The sequence below is a fragment of the Ambystoma mexicanum genome, chromosome 7p (genome assembly GCF_040938575.1).
Source record: "Ambystoma mexicanum isolate Mex_15411 chromosome 7p, UKY_AmexF1_1, whole genome shotgun sequence".
Taxonomy (NCBI): Eukaryota; Metazoa; Chordata; class Amphibia; order Caudata; family Ambystomatidae; genus Ambystoma; species Ambystoma mexicanum.
Genome location: NC_090939.1, coordinates 84624007 through 84644317, shown reverse-complemented (window position 1 = coordinate 84644317; position 20311 = coordinate 84624007). Strand labels below are relative to the sequence as shown.

The window sequence follows — 20311 nt, the reverse complement described above, 5'->3', positions numbered from 1 at the left end:
GCACAATTTAATCAGAATGCAGATTCCAAACAGATATTTGAGACAACTTCTTAACCTTCTGAGATATATAATAGGTTTTTCAGAATGACAAAATGACGAGAATGCTCTTGTTTATTTTTTCAAGCATATTGTGGATATTCTGGAAACTGGAATGCATGTTACATTTGTTTGGTTAATGTGCCTAGCCATAGCCTTTTGCTGCCAGGATGTAATGACCAATTAGGGATGAATCAGCAACAAGTAATCTCTCTCCCTTTGCGCTTGTTTCACAAGAGGGTGCCAGGGAATCTCCAGTGATTTATAAATAAAGCAGGATGGGTGGGGCCATATATTGCTCTGCGACAGAGTGGGTCCTTTGTTCACAAAGCTAACAGTAGCACCCCAACCCAGGCGGCTTGGCCTACAGCCAACAGCACAGCAAGAACTAAAGCCAGCAAAAGGCCAGGTGCCTACAATGTAGCTATTGAAGCTATGGTGGGGCACGTGAGCAGTGTTCCTGGCAAAATGGGGGAACTCCAGTTCTTTGAGAATTGTATGTGTGACACCCAAGTTTGTTGGTGTCCGACAAGTTGTTAGTGCCTGCAGAGACTAGCCAGGCTATGTTAGAATGTAGCTATTCATTTGGAATCATCCACATAGTTGTAAAAGGAAAACAATAACAACCATATTAGGCTCATTAAGGGAAAAAGGTGCGCAATAGTTAATTGTGAAAAAGGAAATGAGCATGGATCAGTGTAGAGAAGAACTACAGCTTCATACACAGTAGCAATACTTCTCACAATTAGGTGTTTCTTCATGTATCCACAGGGCCCAAATGGAATCCCTTGACTTGAGACCATAGCAGTCCCAGCGTCTACACTTTAAAGCCTTAAACTGATCTTATGTTATGTACAGCTTAGTGCTATGCATGCTACTGAGGTGCTGCAAGACATAGGATCATACAGAACTGATGCCTAGACAGGGGCCGCATGAGGTAGTTTGTCTGGGTGGGAAGACGTAAGCATTGTTTCTTTTAGATGATTAAAGGGTTCTGGGGGTGCTATGATATGCCATTCTAGTGTCAAGGCATAAAATGAGCAGTGTTGCGTAGCAATTTTCTATGCAATTTCGTAGGTTTGTTAATAAAATGGACACTTGTATAGCAGAGTTATCTATTTAGGTTGCCCTCTTCAATGAAAGCACAGCTCGCCCTGCATTCCTCTCTTGCGCTCAGCGCTCTTTACACTCTTTTCTCTGTTCACTTCAAGTGCGAATGGAGAGAAAGTGCAGCAGTAATCATCTCCTCCACTCTTAAGTGCCAAAGGCATGTGTGGGAGTGCTAGGCAAGAATTTCTTTTTCAAATTGCAAACCAGAAGTAAATCGGCATGATACTTTTAGTAAGCTTTCTGTATACTGTCTGGCAAAGAACAGTATCTGTCAACTTTATATATTTTTTTAAGACAGTCATGCAATTCCATTCCTAAAATGTAAGTTGTTATAATGCATAATTACAGTGTTAATACTGTAAAAAAAACTGCTTCACCTCATGCTTTACAGTAAAGTTTAGGTTAGTGTATCTACATTTTATAGTGTCAACTGTGGGGAAGATGCATCATATTGAGAAGTGAACACTTTCGTAAATGTACACGATCTTTTGATCAATGCTTTTGATGGCAAACCTAGTTCTGTAACCTGCAGGTTGCATACATCTTGCAACTGGTGCGCAACCCATGAGCAAGCCCATACTCACTGACATTCTGTATTACCACCCTGTTTCTTTACACCAGGTACCCTTAAAGTGAGATGACCACAAACTACAATATTCCACCTAGTTTGTCAAGTTCTCTGTCTGCTATACAATCCACTCTGCTTAGTCTTTTTTTCCTCTTGCATGATAAATACACAAAGCGAACTAGATGCTTACGCAAAGTAGCGATCAATAGTTCCATCCGGTCTGTACATCTACAGGTCTACTGCAATACCAAACACTGTAGTTAGCCTCCAGATGTTGCTTTGCTTTATGATTGTATTATATATTACCACCTGCAAGGGACAGCTGGCCAAACTGTTTTCAGAGCCTTTTTATCATAACTATTTATTTGTGTCCATTGATGCAGCTAACCTTTTACATTTTACAGGCACTCATCTATGGCTCACAAAGTTTTGTCGCCCACTCGCATAGTCGAGTAGATTTTATGAAGGGCAAATAGCATTTAAAAGACATGTTTGAATCTTTTATTTAACATTTTTTTTTTGCAGTAAAGTGACAAATACAAGTTTAACTGTAGATGGCTAACCTCTGTGTAGCAGCAGTTTGCCAAACAAAGTGGGTATATAGTGGCATTCACCATTTTACAGAAATCACATTTTAAATGTGTTGTCCTCTGTTGCTATGGGTCGAGTGCATTTCTCTTAGGTTGAATAGATAAACTAAGTTACCAGACCTGCAGGTCTATCTGAAGTGTAGATTTAAAGAATTTGCAAGGCCTCACTGCTCTCACTAATGTCTTATTTCAGCGGTACGCAGGACTGCTGTATTATTGCTAATTTCATGTCTTGGGTACAAATAACTTCTGGTGATATTAACAATATTAGTACAAAATTGCTAATCGAATTGGTCGGTTTGCTAACCAAAAATATTTTAATTGGCAAACTCTGCTGATCAAATTGTTTTAACAAATGTAATTATTGTAGTGTGAATCTATAATGAGTACTTCAAATGGATTGTGTCCTCCCACGTATTCCTCATCTTATGATAATTATCTTTCCAGCTTCAGCGGCTTTAAAATGTCTTTTCGACAGGGGGCACTGTGTGCCATCTTGTTGAGTCGATGTCCTTTGAGGGCCTCCGTTCGACTGTCGACGTCATCATCAGTATAAATAGCGCACGCAGATCCTGTTGGCTTCAGTTCTGTTTTTCCGAGCTAACGCTTCGAAGAATTACGGCGTGCTTCACTTCTTCAGTGAACTTAGCCAGCTATCTTCGATCTACGAAAATGTCTTCGCCGCGGCTCCATCAACGCCTAAGATGGGCTTCAAGATGTTCCAAGACTGTGGATCGAAGATGTCTATTACCGACCCCCAACGCATATGTCTGTAGTGCCTTGGTACCGGTCACCTTACCTCTGACTGTAACTCCTAACAGGCGATGACCGAAAAAGCTCTGAGGGAGCATAAAGGTAAATTGGCAGTGGGGAGGTTGCCTTTGAAGTCTCCTTCGAAGAGCTGAAAAAGAAAGAACGATGAGTCGAGAGATTCTCCTTGACGGAAAAGATCTAAAAGATCTCGATCGAGAAGCCGATTGCGCCATTCGTCGTCTTCTTCGAAGAAGGCCAAGAAACAGCATCACAGGTCACTTTCGACCTCTAGTTATTCCTTCACTGAGGTAATCAAATGTCCAACTATGTTGGACTCCCCAGCAAAATGGGACCTGTTTCGCAAAGAAACGCTTAAAATCTTTGAGAATGCGGCCCGATCCCCTCGAAGGAAAATCAGAATGCCCATGCCCATGTCGATCGGCATCAAGACGCCAAAGGGAAGTCGAAGACGAAACCTTCGAAACCGTGCCATAAGCCGGAACAGCATTGAGAAAAATCTCCACCTGATGAGAAATTGTCGAGGGCTTTGACAAATCGGGAATCCAGTCCATCAAGGGTTCCTTCAAAAAAGGATACGAAGTCCACAATGCTGACGCCTTCGCTAACACCATCAGCGTCAGAGGCGTGGACGACCTCAACAAAATCGACTCCAACTTCGAAGTCGACGACGATTTCCTTGAAGTTGTCGAAGCCAACAGTAACACAGGAAAAGGTTTTCAAACCCTTGCCAAAGACAGATATTTTTACGTCTTTAACCTCCATCTATGAAGAAAATGTACCTTCAAATGATAACACACCACCATTTGGGTTACACTATGGCACCCTTTATATGCCAGAGGAATTCATCTCAGAAGAGTGTAGGTTAAAAGAATTGTATGATAACCTTCAATAAGCCAGTGGTTTAGATACCTCTCCTGAACTGGAATTTGGTAAACCAGATCCTACTGACCACGCTGACTCCTCATATAGGAAGCTAATGAGCAAGGTGAAAGGGTTTTTAGGTTGGAGCAGGCCTACTCCTTCTTTCAAGCAGGATGACCTGACAGATCTTTTGGATCAGGGTCCCCAAAAAGATCAAATTTTGCCTTTTCACATTGCACTAAAAAGAAGGGTCTCAACAAATTGGGAGACAACAAACACTGCGGCTGCAGTAAATACAACTCTTGTTAAGAAATATAGGCCATCCAGCAGTGACCAAGAGTCCTTAACAAAACATCCAACACCAGAAGGTTTGGTGGTTCAAGCTGCTACATCTATTATGCAATCAGCATACCCCTCTATCCCTCCTGATAGGGATGATAAGAGAGTCGATGCCTGGGCGAGAAAAATATTTACTGCTGGTAGTATGGCGTTCAAGTCAACTAACGCAACTTGTACCTTGTCAAGATTTACGTTAATCCTGTGGGACTGCATAGCTACGGCGGCTGACCACATCCTGGAAGGTGAAGAAAGAGACGGCTTCCTGGCTATCATCAAGGATGGTAAGGAGGCAATGGGGGAATGCCTCCAGTCAGGTCTGGATACTGCAGACAGCATCAGCAGAACTTGGCAACTAGCACTGTTACGCAGATTTGCATGGTTGAGGAAGTCCAGGATTTGCACCAGATGTGCAGTCTAGACTCCTCAATTTGCCCTTTGACAGAGGCTGTTTGGCAGCAAGGCCGATGAGAGTTTGGAAAAGCTGAAGACCTCAAAAGCGGAGGCTAAATCCCTTAATGCCGCCATTAGACAGCCTCAACACCCGTACTCCGGTTCGTCATCTTGGAGGGGTATGCCTTTTTGATTCTACTCCTCAGTTGGAAGAGGACAAGCCAGTCAGAGGTCAGAGAATATTCCTTCATGGTGAACGAGGGAGCGGTGCTAAGCCAGCCCAAACAGCAGCAGTTTTACCCTCTGCCGCCGCTTCAGCTGCCTCAAAAGCATTCTGATGCCTTGACTCACAAGACCACGGTGGGAGGCATCCTTACTCAGCATCTGAAAGAATGGCAGGACATTACTTCAGATGCCTGGGCACTGAAGATCTGTAGCCCAAGGTTACTGCCTTCCTTTTAAAAAAAGGCCTCAGGATCATCCACTGAGGAACAACTCTTTCAAAGTTCCAGATCAGCTCCTTCTGCAGGAAGTTTTGAACCTGTGAGAGAAAGGTGCTATACAACCTATGGTGGAACGAAACAATGGTTGGTAATCCCCATACTTTCTAATTCCCAAAAAAGACAGAGGATTGAGACCCACCTTGTACTTAAGAAACTTGAACAAGTTCCTCAGGAAGGAAGTTCAAGATGGTTACCCTTTCCCAAATCCTTGAGACTCTCCAACTCCAAGACTGGATGGTGTCATTGGACCTTCAGAATGCTTACTTTCATGGGGCTATCCATCACAAGCACAGAAAGTACCTGAGGTTGCCAATTGGCGGTTCTCATGATCAGTTTCGAGTTCTACCATTCGGGCTGACTTCTGCCCTGAGGGTTTTCACCATGTTAATGGCGGTGGTGGCAGCATGTCTTTGAGGGGATTCACATCTATCCCAACCTGGAAGATTGACTGATCAGGGCCCATTCACCTGAACAAGCCTGGGAACATATCACCGTAACCTGCCACTCTCTCCACAAACTGGGCTTCTCCCTCAATTACAAGTCCCACATGATACCATTTCAAAGACTCCAATTTATTGGAGCAGTCCTGGATGCTTCCTCAGGGAAAGCCTTTCCACCCGAGGGGAGAGCTCAACATATTCTGCAGATGGTTACCAAATTACAGAGTGCCCCGCATCTTCCAGCCTTTAACTTTTTGAGGTTGCTTGGTCTCATGGCATCCTGCATTTTTCTGGTGCCAGAGGCTCGTCTCAGAATGAGATCCCTCCAATGTGCTCTCAGGACTCAGTGGTCCCAATTCTCAGGAAGAATGTCGGACCAACTGAACGTTCTGAGCAGAGACACTCAGGACCTTCTGTGGTGGGCTTGCAAGCACAACATTCTCAAGGGAGAATCTTTTAGGCAGCCATGGCCGGAGATAACTGTAGTGAAGGACGCCTCACTCACTGGGTGGGGAGCCCACGCCAACCAGCTGACTACCAGTGGTCATTGGTCTCCATCAGAGTCCAAACTACACATCAACCTTTTGGAGCTGAGGGCAATCGGATTAGCTCTGAAGGCCTTTCTGCTCTCTGTACGGGGAAATAATGTCCTAATAATGATGGACAACACAGTGGCCATGTACTACCACAATGAGAGTAGGTGTAGGGTCACTACCACTGTGCAGAGAAGCAATGCAGCTCTGGTTTTGGGCAATTCAAGAAGGAATCTCTCTACTGGCGTTCACCTAACCGGAGAGGAGAACACGGCAGCGGGTGCTCTGAGCAGGCAAAGCACAGTCTCCCACAAGTGGGAACTAGCTCAGGAAGTCCTTCTAGAGATCTTCACCCTTTGGGGAACCCTGCAAGTGGATCTGTTCACGCCCAGTGCGAACCGTACTGCTCCAGGGAATTTCCTCCAAGAGGAGCTCTAGCGGACGCGTTCGTAGTGGACTGGGAGTTTCGACTCCTGTACGCATTTCCTCCAGTCCCCGTCATTCCTCATGTGATCAGGAGGTTGAGAAAGTTTGGAAAATCCATGATCCTATAGGCTCTGGATTGGGCAAGGAGGACATGTTTGCCGGACCTTCTGGATATGTCTATCTGCCCTCCAATGCGCCATCTACAAAGAGGGATCTTTCTCACAAGAGGAGGATCGGGTTCTCCACCCAGAGGTCAAGACTCAACCTTCACGCATGGTTTTTGAGAGGTTGAGATACAAGGATATGGACCTCGGGATGATGTAATGGAGATCTTGCTTCCGGCCATAAGGCCAGCAACAAAATCTTTGTACCGTTGACGTTGGAACAAATTCAACAGTTGGTGCAGGGATAAGAATGTGGATCCCTTTCTATGAGAAACACCTATGGTGTTTTCTTTTTTGTTACTTTTGGCAAATCTATGGCTCCAGATTGGAACAATTAAAGGTTAACTAGCGGTGCTATCTGTTTTCAAGTGCTCTTCAGAGGAAGATTCATATTTTAAAATTCCTCCAATTGTTCAATTCCTAAAGGGTCTTACTAACTTATTTCCACCAGTTCCATTCAAAGTCCCTGTATGGGATCTTAACCTGGTGTTTACATGTCTAACATGACCCTGGCTGGAAGGACACCCTGACCCTGCAGGAAGGCTGTCCCTAGGGTGCGTGTGATGGACCGCCTATCTAAAAGAGGATAGGTAAAAGAGGGAATCTGACCCTTACTCTACAATGAGTGGTCGGTCAATTAGGCCCAGATCAAAAATGGGCTATCCCAAACATCGTAACACGCCAATATGTTAAAAAGAGGGTAATGTGAATATGACAAAGAAAATTCACAAACTCAAAAAAAAATGTAGCCGCCTTTGAGCATAGCAAAATATATCCCTACACTACAGACGACTACTTCACTCAAGAAGCCAGGCAAGCCAGACGAGATGCATACCAGCTAAGTGTACAAATGGGACAAAGACCATTCGGGAGAGCTCGGTCTGGCTCCTTGCAAAATTCCAGTGGAGGCTATGACGATGGTACAAAAACAGGAACGGGACAAACAGGACCCTTTTCGCGCCCTAGACAACAAGCACGCTTTAACACCCAGGTGCAATATATGGGCAACCTGGGTTAAAATCAACAACAACAAAAATGTTTAGGCCGAGGGCGCCCTAGATGGCAAACTTTTTCTTCAAGAGTCACACGGAGCAGAGGTTAACTCCCGCTACCCCAACCAAACTTTCATTGATCATGAATTTCTCTAAACATCAATTGACTAATGATGAGACACAGGTTCTCCAAAAGGGACTCTCCTTCGTACCTACCGCTAGGTATGATGCTTTCCAAACACGCATTAAGTTAACTCAACTCATGAGAAAAATCAGGCTAAAACAGTAGAACTGGGTTACGACCACAATCTCGTTTCCTGCCACCCTCGCAGAGTTATACTATGGAATCCACCACCTTTGAACAGGCAATCCTTAAAAAACTGGAAGAAATAGACAGGTTACCTTTTACACATGACAGCTGTACAAAAAAACAACTTGAAACGCTTGCCAAGAATGACACGATTGTCATAAAGCCGGCCGACACAGGCGGAGCAATTGTGATTTTAGACACCACCTATTACAACAAAATGCTCAATGTGTTACCTACAGATGTAAAAGCGTACAGACCTTTACCAGTGGATCCAACTACTTCCATTCGATCGTTGATAGCCCCAGTGGTCGATGAAGCCGAAGCAGAGGGCTTAATCTCAGCACATGGAGCCTGTTTCCTTATGCCTGAATATCCCAGATTACCAGCGTTTTATGCCTTGCAGAAAGTACATAAGGGATTGACTCCTATTCCAGGAAGACCCATAGTATCTGGTATACAATCAATCCTAGAACCCTTGTCTGAATACGTCAACTTCTATCTGAGGGATGATACCCCCAGAATGGAATGATACGTTAAGGACTCTACAGCCACGTTGGTCCTGGTTGATAGCCTCACCTTCGATGAAAAAACGCAGTGGCTAGTTACCCTTGATGTAGAGGGTCTCTATACGAGCATACCACAGCAGGAAACTATAGAAATGGTGCAAAGACACCTGGAGAAAAAGAACCTACCATGAGGAAAAGCAGCCTTTATCACCGAACTAGCATAGATCACATTAACAAAAAACTTTTTTATATGCAACGATACCGTCTGTTATGTCACACGGGAACCGGGGGTCTGCCGCTCTCTTCCCCTCCTGGCGAGTCTACCCGCGCATCTGTTTCCGGGGGCTCGCCGGGAGGGGAGTGACGGGCTACAGGGCTGGCGGCCTTCGGCGCATGCGCGGAAGGCCTCTCTCTCGGCTCCGCGCATGCGCCGTGGGCCGAACTCATCTCCCTAGCGGGGCTTGCTTCTCAAGCCTCGTTATGGGTCCGCCGGCGTCCGGAAACGGAACGGCTTGCGTCCCAGGCCTTTCGGGCGCCGGCGGCCCATAAAGGAGGCCGCAATCCTCAGCGAGTCGCGTCTCAACGCGGTTCGCTTCGCTTGCCTCATTGTTCCTGCTTGCACTTACCTGTGGCCTGTTCTGGGCCAGCTTGCCTCCTGCAATTACCTGTGGCCTGCCCTGGGTCAGCCTACCTCCTACCCTTACCTGTGGCCTGTCCTGGGTCAGCCTATCTCCTGCCCTTACCTGTGGCCTGTCCTGGGTCAGCCTACCTCCTACCCTTACCTGTGGACTGTCCTGGGTCAGCCTACCTCCTACCCTTACCTGTGGCCTGTCCTGGGTCAGCCAATCTCCAGCCCATACCTGTGGCTTGTCTTGAGCCAGCCTGTCTCCAGCCTTACCTGTGGCCTGTCCTGGGTCAGCCTACCTCCTGCCCTTACCTGTGGCCTGTCCTGGGTCAGCCATTCTCCAGCCCATACCTGTGGCTTGTCTTGAGCCAGCCTCCCTCCAGCCTTACCCGTGGCCAGTCCTGAGTCAACCTACCTCAGCCTTACCTGGGGCCTGTCATGAGCCTGCCTGCCTCCAGCCCTGACCTGCTGTCGGCACTGGGTCTGCCCATCTTCATACTTACCCGGGACTTGCCCAGTACCAGCTAGTCTCCAGCTGTTCTCTCTCTTCCTGTTTTGCCTACCTCCGAACCCAATCCTGCAAACCTCTGGGGCTTTCAGCACAAACCGGACTTTCAATCAGCTGTAATCCCTCACTGTTACATTGGTTCCGGAAGATTCATGATATCGACAATCGGCTCTACTTAAAGCTACAGTGTCACCATCTTGAGCCATCAACCCTCGAGTCACGCTCATCGGGACAGTACTTATCGTGACATTGGGGGTCGGTCCACCCTTCACCCAGTTCCTCTTTTGGGTGGCGGAGGGGCTGATTCCTCGTGCCGCCCATTCACCGGTTCTTGGACTCCAGACTGGCGACCTCAGCAAGACCAACCACCAAGAATACAGGTACGCGGTCCTCTCGGGCCGAGCAGCTTAACAGATTGAGACGCCTGCCTTCAGATTCGGAGATGGATGAATCGCAAGAAATGAGGAACGAATTGCTGGCACTCAGAGCTGAGATGACCGCCCTGCATCAAGAGAATCAAACATTACGCCAAATGATAACACAAGGAGCATCCAGTTCTTCTCAGACAGAGGGACCATTGGCTCACACAACACCCATCAAATTCGACGGCGATCCTAGACGGGTGGCAGAGTTTTGTAACCACTGTAGGATCCATTTCCTCTTCAGGTCCACGCACTTTAACAACGATAGGGCCAAGATTGGCTATATCCTGGGGAATCTAACTGGGAACGCATTGGCTTGGGCAACCCCGTTTGTGGTCACGAACAGTCCTATTTTGAATGACTTTGCTGCCTTCGAAAAAGCCTTTCTGGAGGTATTCCAGACGCCGAACCTGGCCTCCGTCGCACAGAATCAGTTGATGGACTACAAACAGGGAAGCAATGACGTCATCACCTATATCAGTCGCTTCCGGCTTTTGGCTACCGACTCTCAGTGGCCCGAAATTACACAGAAAACGCTGTTTCGTCGAGGCCTGAGAGAGGAGTACAAAGACGAATTACTCCACATCCCCGAGCCGGAGAGTCTTCAACTCTTGATAGATCAAGTACTTCGTATTGACCAACGACTAACCGAACGAAAGGCTGAGAGACGTCGGTTCGACAGAAGCGGTTCCCGGACAACCAATTCGCCTGCTGGTTCATTTGGATCTACCGAGACCGGATCTGAGCCCATGCAAGTAGGAGTCATGAGAGGGCCTTTGTCGGAAGAAGAGAAGAAACGAAGGAGGTCTTTGCGTCTGTGTCTTTACTGTGGAGCAGCTGGGCATTATCTGAGTATATGTCCTTTACGTCCACAAAAGAAGAAGTCGGGAAACTAGGAGACCTGTCGTTTATAGGAAGGGCAACGACAGGTCCCATCTCCTCCTCAGACCCTTCGGTTATTTGTTCCATTCGTCGGCCCATGCAACCAGTGGTTCTACAGACCCTAAAGGTCAGGATTAAATTACCAGACAGAGACCTGGAGATATCTGGTCTGCTGGATTGTGGGGCTTCCGGCAACTACATCGACGAAACATTCGTCGCCCGACATAAAATACCACTCGTTTCCAGGCCTACTCCCTTGTCGGTGGAGCTTATTGATGGTACCCCCTTGTCTTCGGGGCCTGTTAACCAGTTCACGGTCGGATTGGCTCTTCAGATTACTGATCATTACGAGGTACTCTCCTTTGATGTTATTAAGTCACCTAACTACAAAATGGTCCTAGGTCTACCATGGTTACAACATCACAATCCGTTGATAGACTGGAGAACTCAGACTTTAACCTTTTCCTCCGAAAGGTGTGCTCAAGGATGCAAGCTATCTGTTCCCACCATGACCGTTTCGATTTCTCTAAAGACGGACAACATTGGGGTTCATCTATGTTCCACGTCTCTGGTTCCACAGGTTTATGCCGATTTCAAACAGGTGTTTTCTGAACCCGGCAACATACCCCTTCCTCCACACCGGTCCTTTGATTGCTCCATTGACCTGTTGCCGAACCATGTCATACCACATGGGAAGTTGTACGCGTTGACCCGTGACGAGAAGCAAGTTCTCCAGGCATATCTATCTGAAAGTTTAGACAAGGGGTACATTGTACCGTCAAAGTCACCTGCAGGGTTTCCCCTGTTCTTTGTAAAGAAGAAAGAAGGCACGTTGAGACCCTGTGTCGACTACCGACAGTTGAATGACATTACAGCCAAAGACCGGTACCCGTTGCCTTTGATACGTAGTATCCTTGAAACCCTGCATACTGCACGTATTTTCTCCAAATTGGACCTCCGTGGAGCTTATCATTTAATACGCATCAGGAATGGGGACGAGTGGAAGACAGCTTTCAAAACATCTTTTGGGCACTTTGAATATCGGGTTATGCCCTTCGGCTTATGTAATGCCCCCGCTGTTTTTCAGCGATTTATGGACCACATTTTTGGCGACCTGTTAGGATTATCCGTTTGGGTTTATTTGGATGACATACTAATATTCTCTAAATCCTTAGACGAGCATGTGGAACACGTTCGTGAGGTCCTTCATCGACTATCCATCAACAATTTGTTCGCCAAGGCAGAGAAATGTAGCTTTCACCAGACCAGTATCGAATTTTTGGGATTCGTTATCAATCAAGAAGGAGTTGGGATGGATCCCAAGAAGGTTCTAGCCATACAAGAATGGAAACATCCACACGATATCAAGGCTCTCCAACGATTTTTGGGATTCGCAAACTTCTACAGGCGCTTTATCCCACATTACTCGCGGATCTCGGCTCCCCTCACCAGTCTTACCAGCAGCAAGATCGCTTTCGAATGGAGTCCTGTGGCTTCCCAGGCTTTTGGAGTATTAAAGTCGGCTTTTATGGCTGCTCCCATCCTGCGCCATCCCCAGGAGGACTTGCCCTACATTGTAGAGGCCGATGCCTCCGGCTTCGCGGTCGGAGCAGTCCTTCTCCAGAAAGATCCAGCCACGTTAGTGGAACATCCAATTGCCTATTTTTCTCGCAAGTTGAGTCCCAGCGAACGAAACTACGCGGTGATAGAAAGGGAATTGTTGGCCATCAAGACCGCATTCGAGGAATGGAGACATTTTCTCCTCGGAGCCCGTTTTTCTGTAGAAGTGCGAACCGACCATCGCAATCTGCAATATCTTCGCTCTCTGCAATGTCGGACTCCTCGTCAAGCCCGGTGGGCCTTCTTCTTCTCTCCATTCGAGTTCCATGTCACTTATATCCCGGGAACTTCCAATATAAAAGCAGATGCTCTCTCCAGGTCCTTGGAAAATGTTGATGGGACGCAAGGTCCTGAACAGCCATTGATTTCTCCTCGCCATTTCCTGCTGGCTTTGTCCTCTCACCTTAAGTCCATCGCAGAAGCCACCCGGTTGGACCCCGAAAGAACATCCCTTCTTAGTCGTCACTCAGTTACTGAACGTGAGGGACTCTTGTTTTTTCAGAAGAGACTTTACATACCTAAAGGAGCCATTAGGAGAGGCGTTTTACATGGATTCCATGATTCACCCATAGGAGGACACCGTGGAGTCAGAGCCACTCGAGAGTTGGTTTCTCGACAGTTCTGGTGGCCAGGTTGGGCGACTGAGGTCCAGAAGTACATCGACAGCTGTCCAATATGTGCACAGTGCAAGGTTCCCAGAAAACGGCCATTGGGTTTATTAATGCCCACTGAAACAGCTCTCTATCCATGGCATACAATCGCTACTGATTTCATTGTGGATTTGCCCCCATCTGAAGGTTACACCTGTATAATGGTGGTCGTAGACTGCTTCACTAAACTGGCTCATTTCATCCCATTTCGGAAGATCCCTACAGCTACCCAAATGGCTTCGGCATTTCTGCATGACATCTACCGGCTGCACGGCCTACCAGAGAAAATCATATCGGATAGAGGAACCCAATTCCTTTCTTCATTCTGGAAACAGGTATGCGGTCATTTAGGAATACATAGAGCTCTAAGCTCTGGCTACCACCCACAGACCAACGGGCTGACCGAAAGGACCAATCAGACTTTGGAGGGGTACCTCCGTTGTTTTTCTAATGCCACACAAACTAACTGGAAAGACGGACTAGATCTGGCCGAGGTTTCTTATAATAACACCATCCATGCTTCCACCGGAGTCAGTCCATACTTCTGTTCCACTGGTTTACATCCTCGATTGATGCCCTTTCAACCCATTCCTTCCAGTACTGTTCCTTCTGCTGATGATTTAGTCAAACACATTCGGAATCAACAAGAACTGGCAAGCAAGATCCTAAGTGAGGCCAAAGATCGGATGAAGAGACAGGCAGACAGGAAGAGGAGTGTAGAACCTGACTTTCAGGAGGGTGACAAGGTGTGGTTGTCCTCAAAGAATTTGCCACTCCGCAATTTGCCCGTCAAACTGGCTCCTCGTTACTTGGGTCCCTTTGTTATTACCAAACGGTTGTCCTCCGTATCCTTTCGCCTACGCCTACCCTCTTCCTGGCATGTACATCCCGTTTTTCACGTGTCCCTGTTAAAGCCCTATGTGGTCGATGCTTATGGCCGCACTCCTCCCCGTCCGGCCTCTGTCCTAGTGCAGGGTGTCCCGGAGTTTGAGGTACACGAGATCTGTGATGCTCGTTTCCGTAGAGGGGTGCTCCACTATTTAGTTGACTGGAAGGGGTACCCAGCCTGTGACCGTACATGGGAGCCAAGCCAACATGTACATGCACCCCGGTTGATACGTGAGTTCTATGTACGGTTTCCCTGGAAACCCGGAGCTCCGGGCCTTCCTGGGAGGGGGCATAGTGTTATGTCACACGGGAACCGGGGGTCTGCCGCTCTCTTCCCCTCCTGGCGAGTCTACCCGCGCATCTGCTTCCGGGGGCTCGCCGGGAGGGGAGTGACGGGCTACAGGGCTGGCGGCCTTCGGCGCATGCGCGGAAGGCCTCTCTCTCGGCTCCGCGCATGCGCTGTGGGCCGAACTCATCTCCCTAGCGGGGCTTGCTTCTCAAGCCTCGTTATGGGTCCGCCGGCGTCCGGAAACGGAACGGCTTGCGTCCCAGGCCTTTCGGGCGCCGGCGGCCCATAAAGGAGGCCGCAATCCTCAGCGAGTCGCGTCTCAACGCGGTTCGCTTCGCTTGCCTCGTTGTTCCTGCTTGCACTTACCTGTGGCCTGTTCTGGGCCAGCTTGCCTCCTGCAATTACCTGTGGCCTGCCCTGGGTCAGCCTACCTCCTACCCTTACCTGTGGCCTGTCCTGGGTCAGCCTATCTCCTGCCCTTACCTGTGGCCTGTCCTGGGTCAGCCTACCTCCTACCCTTACCTGTGGACTGTCCTGGGTCAGCCTACCTCCTACCCTTACCTGTGGCCTGTCCTGGGTCAGCCAATCTCCAGCCCATACCTGTGGCTTGTCTTGAGCCAGCCTGTCTCCAGCCTTACCTGTGGCCTGTCCTGGGTCAGCCTACCTCCTGCCCTTACCTGTGGCCTGTCCTGGGTCAGCCATTCTCCAGCCCATACCTGTGGCTTGTCTTGAGCCAGCCTCCCTCCAGCCTTACCCGTGGCCAGTCCTGAGTCAACCTACCTCAGCCTTACCTGGGGCCTGTCATGAGCCTGCCTGCCTCCAGCCCTGACCTGCTGTCGGCACTGGGTCTGCCCATCTTCATACTTACCCGGGACTTGCCCAGTACCAGCTAGTCTCCAGCTGTTCTCTCTCTTCCTGTTTTGCCTACCTCCGAACCCAATCCTGCAAACCTCTGGGGCTTTCAGCACAAACCGGACTTTCAATCAGCTGTAATCCCTCACTGTTACATTGGTTCCGGAAGATTCATGATATCGACAATCGGCTCTACTTAAAGCTACAGTGTCACCATCTTGAGCCATCAACCCTCGAGTCACGCTCATCGGGACAGTACTTATCGTGACATTGGGGGTCGGTCCACCCTTCACCCAGTTCCTCTTTTGGGTGGCGGAGGGGCTGATTCCTCGTGCCGCCCATTCACCGGTTCTTGGACTCCAGACTGGCGACCTCAGCAAGACCAACCACCAAGAATACAGGTACGCGGTCCTCTCGGGCCGAGCAGCTTAACACCGTCTACCAACAAATTTCTGGGACTGTGATGGGTGCCACCTTCGCACCTAGTTTAGTGAACCTCTATGTAGAATACTTTGAAAAGGAACACATATACCCCAACACAAACCCATTTCATGGCAAAATCAAAACATGGAAGCGCTACATAGATGATATTTTTATGATCTTTGAAGGCACACAAGCAGATCTAGATACTTTTTATCTTTGGATAAACTCATGTAACCAACACCTAAAGTTCACTATGGAGTCAGATAAAAAAGAAACACACTTCCTAGATCTCCATCTCATACTACATGAGGGACACTTAACATCAAGTGTGTACAAAATGAAAACTGACTGCAATGCTTTATTGGCATACACAAGCTATCACCTGCGGGCTTTGCGGGGCAATCTGCCCTTCGAGCAGTTCTTACGGAATCGCTGCACCTGCACCAACATCAGTGATTTTCAAACACAATCAGCAAGTTTGAAAAAACAATAACTGGCAAGAGGCTACCCAAAGAAGGTAGTCAACGATACACGCAAGCGAGCGAAAAATATCAGACAGGAGACCACGCTCGAATATCATGCAAAGAAGGACAGTGCTGATAAGATCATGGTGGTCCTGAGCTACTCACCAGCATTTAACATACTAAAAAAAGAAATCATTAAATTGTGGCCCATCCTCAATACAAGGAATCAAACCATTCCCCTACCACTCTTTGCAATAAAGAGAAGAAAAAACATTAGGGACATTTTGGTCCACACCTTGAAAGAACCAAATGCGGAATATGAAAATACCTTATGGGGCATCTCACCACCCACTGGACATTCCCCATGTGGGGTATGTAGCATGTGCGCACAAACCACAAGAAGTAAAAGTGTGGACATTGGTTGGAGAACTCCTTGGCAACAGAGACAATTGAGCAATTGTAACAGCAAAGGAGTAGTCTACATGATCACATGCCCATGTGATCTAAAATATGTTGGCATGACATCTAGACCCATAAGAAAACGTTTGATTGAACACAAGTCATGTATTCAAACCAAAAAGATCACAGCACCCATGGTCGCCCACTTCATTAATAAAAACCACACAGCCGAACAATTTAGGTGGACCATCCTAGAAAAAGTAAAATTACCAACCAGAGGGGGAGACTTCAATAATATTCTCCTCAAAAGAGAGCAGAATTGGATTTTCCGCTTTGACACGGTGAGACATGGGCTAAATGAGGAAATCCAATGGAATGATTTTGGCTTTCATGAAATAAACATCATTTATTCAAAACTGTGTACGTGACCAAAATAATTTTGACACCCCCGGACCGATGGGGGCAGCCCCTTCACAATGAAAGTCTCTCACACATACTGACTATTTTATTAGTGAAAATGGCTCAACAAACCTGATTTGTTTGTTCTTTTGTTTTTTGTTTTGTGTGTTTTTTCAATCATCTGCATTCCATGTGGTTCACATACATGAATTTGCATAGCGCAATAGAGAAATGACAACCGAATTTGCCGGAGAGAGGAATATAACCTGGGAATATCCGCCATCCGTTGCACATTCCATAATGGCCGCCAGAGTACCGCGTTAACAGTGGCCTCCTCGCTTCAAAAATGCCCGACACGGACTGTATCCATTACTAGTCCCATTTCTATGTCTAGTAGGGAAGTAATACATAAACAAGGGATCCCCAATAGATTGCCTTTCCCTTGTAACGGAGCCTCGCTTCCTTCAGCCTCCCGCAGATGTAGCAACAGGTGAGTTTCGAAATCCGCCTAGTGGTATTAATTTATTTTGTTTCATTTTATGTTAACAGATAACATTTATACGCTTACGCGACGACCTGCAGAGGCAGTCAACATAATAGGAGGTGCTAGACAGCGTGTACACACTGCTCTGTAACCTTGCTTATATTGACACAAATCCTATGTGGTTCCACAAACAGGCCTTCTAAACGCCTCAGCCTGTATATTACACGCTGATCCCATAAGGAATTGGATTGTTCATGAAATGCCAAGCCGGATTTTTGAACACTCCAGACATACCGTGCCCCACCAATATGGGGTACAGCAGAAAATAGCCAGGGTGCATTCACGTTTTTAGATGACCCCCTTGAGACCCTCTGTGACCTGCCCATTTAATCCACATGATAGTCTGTGGATATACTAACAGTGGTACATTACATCTTTCGTCGCCCGTATTCCAGCCATCGTTGGCTATTTAAGAAAGCAGTTACTATCCATATATAAAAGTACACAGCTTTTTTCTGCTTTCCCCACTGTCCTGCAGCTCACTGTGGATAACATTGAGCCCATATAACCAACAAAGAGGCACAACCCATGCTCACCGCGTCCCTGAAAGAAGAGGAAAAAACAATATAATAGTGAGAATGAACAAACATTGAGGTAATTTTTCTTGTTTAAAAATATCATCCTTACCTTTCACATGCATGTGGAATGCATGCACAACCACAGGTATTAAGCATGTACCTGCACTCCTTCCCCTTACCCTTGCTCTGCATTTTGGAGTTATACTCTGGGGAACATGTACTCTCTGTGGAGCACTTGCACGTGTTGAAGAACAACATGCACATAAGGAAGGGGATGTTACGCAATTGGGTGCGGTGCACACACACCACCCGATAGGTGTAAGAACACCGTTCTCAAATGCCTTTGGACTCAAATTTCTTCTTGGCAACTAGCATACATGCTGAACCGGAAGACATATATTGTCCTTTAAAACTCGGCTGTTCAATAGGTCCTTTCTCTCCCTAGGTGGGATGTGGGGCCCCGCCACTGCATGCACATAGAAGATTAAATCGAACTATATAAGAAATTGGTCCTGAAGAAGATGATCCAAACAAGATATCATCGAAACCGTTCGACCTGACAATTGACAGATGTCCTCAGTAAAAAAGACACCTTCCAATAGTAATTCCTCTCGCACCGCCCTGTATCTACATGATACCAAGGAGGGCTTTTCTATATACAAAAATGTCTAAACTAACTCTAGTAGGTGTTAGATATACTAGTTTAAGATTTTTTGCAATTACAAGTAATTTATGCTTGATGCATGATTACAGACGGGTAGGGGAAGCACAAGCTACGGAGGGTGAATAAAGTCTGGAAAACCCCCCGCTGTGTGTCCTTTGTCCCACATTACCCTCTTTTTAACATTATTGGCGTTTTACGATGTTTGGGATAGCCCATTTTTGATCTGGGCCTAATTGACTGACCACTCATTGTAGAGTAAGGGGCAGTTTCCCTCTTTTACCTATCCTCTTTTAGATAGGCGGTCCACCACACGCACCCTAGTGACAGCCTTCCTGTAGGGTCAGGGTGTCCTTCCAGCCAGGGTCATATTAGGTAACACAATTTAAGTACCCCTTGCTTTAAGAACTTTTGGCAAATGTATATTTTTCGAGTCTTTACTCTGTCTTGTGTGATACCGTGATTGATAGTGACAGAAAGGCTCTTATATCCCTGGAGGATTAGCCACAAACTTTGTTTTCACGTCACCCGTATGTGTTTTACATGTCTAACATGCATTCATTTGAGCCTATACACTCATGCCCATTAAGACTGTTAACCTTGAAAACTGTTTTGCTAATCGCAATAACGTCTGCCCGCAGGGTAAGAGAGTTACAGGCACTTTCCTGTAAACCCCAACATACTGTTTTCTGTAAAAACAAGGTTGTTCTCAGAGTGAAACCTTCTTTTCTACCTAAAGTAGTCTCCAACTTCCACTTGCCGCAAAAGATCATTTTGCCAACTTTTTATGCACCTCCTCATCCTGGAAAGGAGGAGGAAAGATTCCATAACTGGACCCAAAAAGGGCTCTCGGTTTTTATATATCGAGAATGGCAACATTTTGTCAAAATGACCAATTATTCATTGGCTATACAGGCCCTAAATTGGGGTTAGCTTTTACAAAACAGACCCTATCCAGATGGATCATCCTGGCTATTGGGGAATGTTACAGGTTAGCAGACAAAGACCCGCTGGAAGGCTTCAGAGGACATTCTACAAGGGGCATGGCAACCGCTGCTGCTCTTCAGAGAGGTGTTCCAATCAAAGACATTTATTTAGCGGCCTCTTGGTCATCTGTTCACACGTTTGTGAAACATTACTGCCTGGATTCATCTTCCAGTCAGGAAGGACAATTTGGAAAAGCGGTCCTTCATTCAACAGTTAAAACAAAATATAATTCGTACTCCCACCTCCAAATTATTACTGCTTTGGGAGTCTATCATAGGAATATGCGGGAGGACACAATCCATTCGAAGAACAAGTTACTTACCCCTGGCAACGTTCTTCTTATTGGATGTTCCTCCCACGTATTTCTTATCGCCCCTCCCAGCCTACCATGCTGTAGAATGTACGTGTCTTTACACTTTACGCTTTCTTGGAGCCTACGGTCTAGTGTACGCCTGGTAATTCCTACACAGGAAGGGGAAAAACGGAACTGAAGCCAACGAACGCTGTGTGCGCTATTTATACTGATGATGACATTAACAGTCGAACGGAGCCTCTCTAGGGAAATAAACTCGACAAGATGGTGCTCAGCACCCCCTGTCGAAAGAAAATTCAGAAGCAGCGGAAGCTGAAAGGATAAT

General features: G+C 46.9%; 1 protein-coding gene across 6 annotated transcripts in view; it reads left to right on the top strand.

The window, feature by feature from the left end:
- STXBP5L (syntaxin binding protein 5L) overlaps positions 1 to 20311 on the top strand; it is a 3950894-nt gene that overhangs the window by 832200 nt on the left and 3098383 nt on the right. The gene's annotated exons all lie outside the window — the stretch shown is intronic.